The following is an 8,367-nucleotide window of genomic DNA, read 5'->3' on the forward strand; positions in this document are numbered from 1 at the left end:
TGAGGGAAGCATTGCATACTTGGCTAGGTACGATTGGGGGTAGGGGACCGCCGGCCCCGGTGGGGGGCCGGCGGTCCCCTACCCCCAATCGTACCTAGCTAGGTATGTGGTGCCTCCCGAGCAGAAGCTCATGATGTGTTGCATTGTATGAAAAACACTGGAAAAGACTCCATTTTCCTACATGAGAAAATTTCTAAATCTTGTGTTGGTTCCTTTTCCTTTTGGAATGCTAGTTACAACTGGATGGTCCCAATGGTTGTTTCTCCTTTGTCAACTAATGCATGCCCCCCCCCCCCCCCCCCCCCCCCCCCTCCCCCTATTTTTGAAGGGTGACCCCCGTACGTCATTTGAAGGGTAGAATTACTACCTCCCCTTCTTCAAGCCCTTTTTAAGCTAAAGTAAAGGGTCACTATTAAAGTTTTTTTTAAAACTGTTGACCTTTTTTACAAGGGTTATTTTTGTTCCGGCTCTTCCGTTAAGGGTAAAAGTGTCTTCTAAGGTAGTAGCCTATTTTCCCGGCCATTGCCCACAAACACATACACAAGAAGATTTTAAAGCAGTGTCTATTTTAGTGCTTTTCATACAATGTGTAACATCATGAGCTTCCGCTCGAGAGGCACCGCATACCTAGCTAGGTACGATTGGGGGCAGGGGACTACCGGCCCCCCGCCTACCCAATCCTACCTAGCTAGGCATGCAGTGCCTCCCTCACAGAAGCCCAAAATACTTTAAAGTTTAACTTTAGAGTGCCTTGGAAATGAGGATTAAGCTGATTTTTGAAGCTTCTTTTAGCGTACAATTTGGGCACAAGGATCCTCCAAGAAATAGTGAAAGATGGAATAAAGGGTTTCTAATAAAATTGCCGTAAGTCGTCTCGTTGAAGTTAATTTTGAATTGAAATTGAGTAGGTTATCCTCAAGCGTTGGCAATGGTCCTCTTAGGCACAAGTCACAAATTGAAAATTCTTAAACTTTAATACTCTCTCTCCTCCAGAAGTTTTGGACAGATTCTCACAATAATCCCCACATTATGACTTACCTCAACATCATGAGCTTTTGTGAGGGAGGCACAACATACCTAGCTAGGTACGATTGGGGGCAAGGGATTGCCGGCCTGGTGGAGGGGTGCCCCCAATCGTACCTAGCCAGGTATGCGGAGCCTTTGAAGCAGAAGCTCATGATGTTATGCATTGTATGAAAAACATTGAAAAAGTCTCTCTCTCTCTCTCTCTCTCTCTCTCTCTCTCTCACACACACACACACACACACACACACACACACACACATGTGCATACACAAACAAACACGTGCATCAATGACTTCTAATCTCATAATCGTGGTTCATGGCCATGGGACCTTGTCAAGACTTAACATAATTAGGTTGAATAGTAATATGGAAGATATGGGGATGGGGGGGAGGTAACCCATTATGAATAATTTCATGCTAAGATCTTTCTTCTCCCTCACTGTGAGCGAACATGACAGACCGCATGTGGAACGTGGTGATGATGATAAGCAACCAGGCCTACCTTATAAAACTGAAGAGGTGAGCCCCTTTTGCAACTCACTCAATCCTTTATGCACACTTGCTGGTATTTGCCTGTTTATTCACTAGCATACATACAAAGGTTTTTTGAAAACACTTTTTATGTACTATTCGTGTACTAGCAACCCTTGAAGTGTATCTTGTTCTCAAAAGTATTGGGGTTCTACTACTGATTTCCCTTGTTCAAGGACTTGTAGGATCACATGATCTGGATATTGGTATAATTCTTGTCCAATAACATTTTCAGATTCCCCTTTGCTTGAAGGAGACCCGCATTGAAACTATGTACATGTTTTTTATCCCTCTATACGGACGTATGTAGTGGACTTTTGTTCGAGCATCTTTGTTTTTTCAAACATATGGGCATGGCCCATGGTCATGATAGAATGGAAGAAGTTGATGGTGGATGCCTCTGACAATACCTTGTCTTCTTTTGGCCACTATCAAAGCATAACTAAAAGTTTAATACTTTGGTTTTTGTACTAACGTTATGTTGTAGGTCTTGCCATTTAAGGCGTAGAACTAAAACTAATGCTATCTTGGTGGTGTTGGAGTACCTCGCGATGTGTGGCACTAAATAGTGGCTTTCTTTCTTTCTTTAGAGGCATACTGCTATCTCATGGCTCTTTAGAGGCATACTGCTTTCTTTCTTTAGAGGCATACTACTATCTCATGGCTCTTGGGCACTAATCTCTTTTTGCAAGTGGTCACATGGGAATGGCTTGAGTAGTGGTGATCGTATAAAGGGCACTACTATGGTCCTCATGTCGGAAGGACAATTGTTTGCAATGAAAAGCAAGTAGCTTTTTGTTTAACAGAGATATTTGGATGTGTTTCAAACTAAATATTTCTTGTATGGCTAGGCTATAACAAATAAGTCGCTGAAATTAGATTAAAAACTAAGTGCATCAATGAGCCCTTGAATGGACTAACTTGAACGCGTGGTGTTTCTAGATTACCTTTGTTTAGGACTCTACTAGGAAAGAATGATGAGGATACTGTTATCTTGGAATTTTGTTCAATGATTAAAGCTAGAGTAATTTTACTCTAGAAATTGTGTTAAGGTTTTTTCCTTTGTGAAGTATATAAATGAATTCAAAAAAGAATAGGAAGCAATCTTAAAAGTATCTTACTACGAGTTTGGCTTTTAACTCAATTTTTGAAATAGTTTAACTCTGAGGATGTGGGCGACATCAATAACAAGCAGAGAGTCTATTGAGGCTTATAAAACACGTGAAAAGTTGAGAGAGACCCCTAACCCCTATGTGAAAAATATACAATCTACACTTTTATATAATTTCAATATACATCAGAGTTGCAGAAGCGCTTGCATAGGAGGAGTTTTCAACGCCCGACCTAACATGGAGTTTAGGCCATGAGCCGGACTGCATCCAAAGGCACCTAGCAAGATTAATGCTACCTCTGAATGGGTGATATGAATGAAAGTGTACTAAAAAAAAAAAACACGGTGTAGGGTGAATATAAGTGTACACTGCATTGCGAGAGAGAGAGAGAGAGAGAGAGAGAGAGAGAGAGAGTAGTGGAGGGTGAAATAGAGTGCGCAGAGACATGAAATGACAAAAAAGAATATTTAAATGTCTCATCTAAATGAAATAGGCAACCATGAATTAATGCAATAACAAAATCTGGGTATACACCATAACGTCAAAAATATAAATGACTAGCAGAGCACCGGACCCTGTGTAGGGATGAACCGGTCCACCCATCCACTACTGCTCTACTACTGACATAGAGAATTTCACTTTGCAGGGAGCGATCTAGAATACCTCCAACCTACCTGAGTTACACATAAACTGAGGTCATTTCGCTTCCCTCCATGAACTCGAGCTCTGAAGAAAGGATCCCAAATAATAGCAGGTGGTTGGAAATCAACACCAACCATTTCAGTTTAGGCGTCAAGCCTCTTCCATGCCCAACATCGAGTGTTTAGGCAAAGCCAAGGCAAGATCCCAGACGCGCTAGCTGTGTATATCATTCAACCTCCGACGCACGAACCGTGTAAATGAGCCTAACAAAGAATAACACCTTAGCAACACCCCCGATCCAGCAAAGCCCCAAGTCATCGACCTTTTTGTTTAAGGTTAAACAATGTAGGTGATCCTAGTCTGGTAGGGACGCAACCATGATAAACATAACACATGAGTCTAACCACAATAGCATCTTTCATATGTACATATAATCTTTTCCTATCAGTTAGATTGTACAGGGTCTCTACCTTTTACACATCCACTATAAACCATCAAAACCACTTCACGATCCAATCCAAAATCATAAATCATTATACAATCCCATCACATGGAGAAGCACTCCACCCAATTCACTGTGATGCACATCCAATTCTACTAAACCACTTTAGCACATAACATGGCTACAAAAATTTGACAGCATTTCGACAGTATAACCATATTGCTGAAAAGAGATCCAAAAGTCACACTGGCTTCCACAATCAAAATCTCAACCGTAATCCATGAGGGATCTCAATCCTTGACCATAAACCATATTCCATAGTGGACAAACTCCCACACTTGGAGTTTGACATATTCATTGCAATCAAATTAAGCCCACACACATGGCCCTTAAGACATGAACTTTTCATGTGTGAAAGAAGTCTACCAGCGAGACCAACACGACTTCAAAATCTAATTTTGACAATGTCTAACCATGCATAAGTGTTGCACTATGACCACACCTCACGCCCCCAACACGTAGAACTAGTTTTGACCTTGAAAGGGTGGAAAGCAATATACACATGTACATGAGGTGTCCATATTCATCCATGAGGTTCCATGCATCGCATGAAATCATCCCATCAACTTAATCATGATGCAAAATAGTTCCGTCACTTTGATCAACCATATACCATAACTTCACATTTTTGGGTACATGCATAATACACAAATGAAAGTATTTGACCTCTAATCAATGCATCAAACTCAAACTTATAACATTTATTAATACCTTATCGCATCACTATGCCCATACGAAACTCATGAAACAAATTGTAGCACAAAAAGAAAGCCACCTTATTCATATTTGCCCATACGGTTCAAGATGAGTAACCATATACCCCCTTATTCATATTTGTCCATACGGTTCAAGATGACTAACCATATACCCCCTTACAAGTTTATGAACATCAACCACTTGAAATCAACTCACCAAAACAACCCATAAAACATATGTGAACCACTCATCCAACTCATGACGTCGTATGGTACTCCCCCTTAGTAGCACCCATACACGCGTAGGTAATCTTGTACAAAGAATTATTAATAACTCGCACTCACAAAGTGATCTCAGAGATCTAAATACATTTATCAACAAGTTTAATCAAGGTTTTGATTTGGTTAATTGAGTTTTCTCATCCGATAAATCTATATGGTGGTTCTTCGAGAAGTTTGGAAGTGCACTGGGCAGCAAGCTGTATTTTGATCCTAACTCTTTGCTCATGCGGAGTTTTCACATGACACTCAAGAGAGAAAATGTTTTATATGATGTGTTTAATCTCTTGTTTAAAGTGTTCGACTTGATTCATAGCGATTTGAAAGATATGACCAAAACAATGTTCCTACCGTCTACATGAAGTGAAATGAAAAGCACGTTTATGTGCATACGTGACCATAAACACACCGTGTGCATAAATCAGCGTGCTAAACATGATGAAACAAGCATGGAGCATCCTCATACACATTCGACAAGTCGATCCATGATCTTATATACGAAAAAGCAACCACTGAGATGGTAGTTACTGCGAAAATGGAGTAGAGAGAGGAAGAGATGATGATTATGGACTTTGGAAATTCTTACCGTGCTTTAGAATTGATTACCGGATGTCGAAAGGCTTCTTGATTTTTCGGAAGAGAGAGGTGATAAGAGCTACGAAGAGATTTACGCTATGATGTTGTTAAAGAACGCCCACAACGTGAAAGGAGAAGAGAAGATATGAAGCAAGTAGAGACAGAATGTTCTTCTTCTTCTTCCCGCGAACGAGAGAGAAGATCTTATGGAGATGGTGATTGAGAACTTGCACCACTCCTATTATCGTGCAGTATTAGTCGTAACTATCAGCACTAAAAACTGAGCTCTCTATGCCAATTTATAGATGCTCTGCCTGGCTGGATTATTGCCCAAGTTGAGACAGGGCGCCCCCTCTTCTTCCAGGATTAGCTACAAGCTTTTGGGAAAAAACTCCAGTCTTTTCTAAAAACATGGCTTTGCTTTTGGAGGTCAACTCTCTCCACTTCCCTTCAATTTTTGCAATAAAAATTCATTAATTGGATAGTATTCCGACAACTAATGTGATCAAGACTAAACTATGCTGCACCACGATGCTTCGACATAATTATGACTTTTTCGTACTATCCTTATGTATTTATAATACCGTTTTTAATAAAATTCTTTTAAAATTCCTCTTGAATCATATTTCTTCATCGGATGGTCGTTTTTATATCGACAGTAAATAAAAAGAATAATTTTATATTTAGGTAAAAAGCATGTTGCTTTTCAAAAATGCCAAAAAACACAAAAAGCTAAAAAACAACGTAAAACGCAAAAAATAAATAAATCTCAAATTGAAGCACGAGTACCTTTTGTCCATTGGAATAAGAAAGCGAGTTTGCTTTTCAGTAAAAAGCACTAAAAATCATGAAAAGCTAAAAAGTGTGAAAAGCATCCAAAAAACATATTTTTACAAAATTAAACCATAGCTTCCTTGGAACTTGTAGATTTAGGAATCGGCCCTCCTTTTTGCCAAAAAGTAACGAAAAATATAAAAAAAGCTATCAAAAAACCGGATTTTTCCAAAATTGAACCAAATGTCCATTTAATCGGCCGAAACATGAAAACGACCTTGCTTTTTACTTTAAAAACTTACAACATTGCCAAACAAGCATTCCAAACTAAGATTTCACGAAGCGGATATTGGAATCTATTTTGCTTATTTTTTAAAGAAACCCAAAAATCGAAGATCTTGCAAAAGACTAATGAATAGCTGTCTTTTATTGTATAGATACATACCTCTCTCTCTCTCTCTCTCTCTCTCTCTCGTGTGTGTGTGTGCGCGCGCGTCCGCGCGCTAATAAGAAGAGGAAAATGGTATAACCTTTCTATCATTGGTTATGCCATTTCCCTCTTGAATAACAGGTCTTGAGTTCAAATCTCCTCGTCGGGTAGATCTTTAAGGTCTCTTGGGATAGTTTCCTACGACGTTAAAATTCTCTTCTTCCCCCCCCCCCCCCCCTTTCTCTCTCTCTCTCTCTCTCTCTCTCTCGGCTTGGTGTTGTTCAAAAGAAGATCGAAGATCTTCAATCATATATAAAACTCTTTTTTTATTATCAAAGTTTGATTTAACCCTCTTATACTAGATTTGAATTTTTTTTGGTATTATAGTGCACAAATCCTGTAATTCTAGTGCAGAACTTTACTGTTGTTTGTCAGTTGTCATTTGTAACACATTTTATGTTGTGATGTGGGTATTTTAGTTTATTAAACAGGGACACACACAGTATACACACGGTGTTCTGCCTTGTTAGACACCATGAAACTTACTTAGGCTTTTTTGTTTTTGGATGCTCCTCTTAGTCATTACCCTTTTGAATGGTCTTGGCCTTAATCCTAGATGACTAGAGGATCCTCAAAAACAGGGTCCCCTCTCACAATCCTTATATCCCTTTGTGGATTGACCGGTTTTTAGAAGATGGGACTACCATTTGTATTGCTCTTAATTTTCACCTTTGATTTGCGTGTGATTGGCTACTTCAAGGAAACTCCTTGCATGAAAGTGATTTATAACCCTGTTAAAAGTATTGAGGTTACTGAAAAACTGTAGCATGCTATGTTTCTAGAACTTTTGGCCCCATTTAAACATCTTATAGAAGTAGAGGCTTACTTGTATAGGGCTGCCAAGCAACTGTCTCTTAGGTACTCAAGTCACGGCCTCGACTCTCACTACTATTATGGCGATCCTTATGATCCTGTGAACAATTGCGATTACAACTACGTCCACCTCTTTGCCTAGATCTAAACAACGTCTTCCTAACAAGGTCAAGAATCATCGATTGCATAGATTCTCAGACACTTCCTACAAGGACACATGCTCTGTAGAGAGGAACATCAATTAAATTTAGAATACATCGAGGAAGGTGCAAAATAATTGCCGACCCCATTCAAGGTGAGAAGCTACACATTCTCAAGACTTCAATAGGTGCCTCTTTGACTACTACAAGGACTTTTCCTATTCCAACTTCTAAGATTAAACGTTCTTCAAAAAGTAATGGTAGAACCCCTTGGTTTTACACCTTGTGGTTGAATTTTCACAAATTTAGTGACCCGAACCTTAAACTACCTTGAGAGCTTAAGTTTGAAATGCCTTCTACACAATTACAAGTCCATCCTTTGTGGCAAGTTCCATTTCTATAATATCCTTTGCAAGTTGCAACATAGTCCTCTGAGGACTTTTCCACATCCATAATCATTTTCTCAGCTAGGGTAAATGGACCAGTTAGGGGACATGCCCCTTTTCAAAGCCTGTCCTTACCCCAATAAAAAGGGTATCGTTGCCCCAATAGACGTATGAGAAAGTGGTCATCTCATAGGCTCACGGAGCGCTCACGCCCGTTAGATCACGAGATCAAGCACTTGCGTGGAATTGTACTTCTATTACCCCGGAGTGTGTCCGCTTTTAGGCTCTCTGTTTTGTTGAACTAAATATCGAAATCATGCTGCGCAACTGACGGGATCTCGATCGAAAGATGACGCAGTTCTTCTGCATGATGCCGACCTCCTGAGCTCCCATATGAGCTA

This window comes from Adiantum capillus-veneris, chromosome 17 (genome assembly GCF_014529385.1).
Source record: "Adiantum capillus-veneris isolate H3 chromosome 17, ASM1452938v2, whole genome shotgun sequence".
Classification (NCBI taxonomy): domain Eukaryota; kingdom Viridiplantae; phylum Streptophyta; class Polypodiopsida; order Polypodiales; family Pteridaceae; genus Adiantum; species Adiantum capillus-veneris.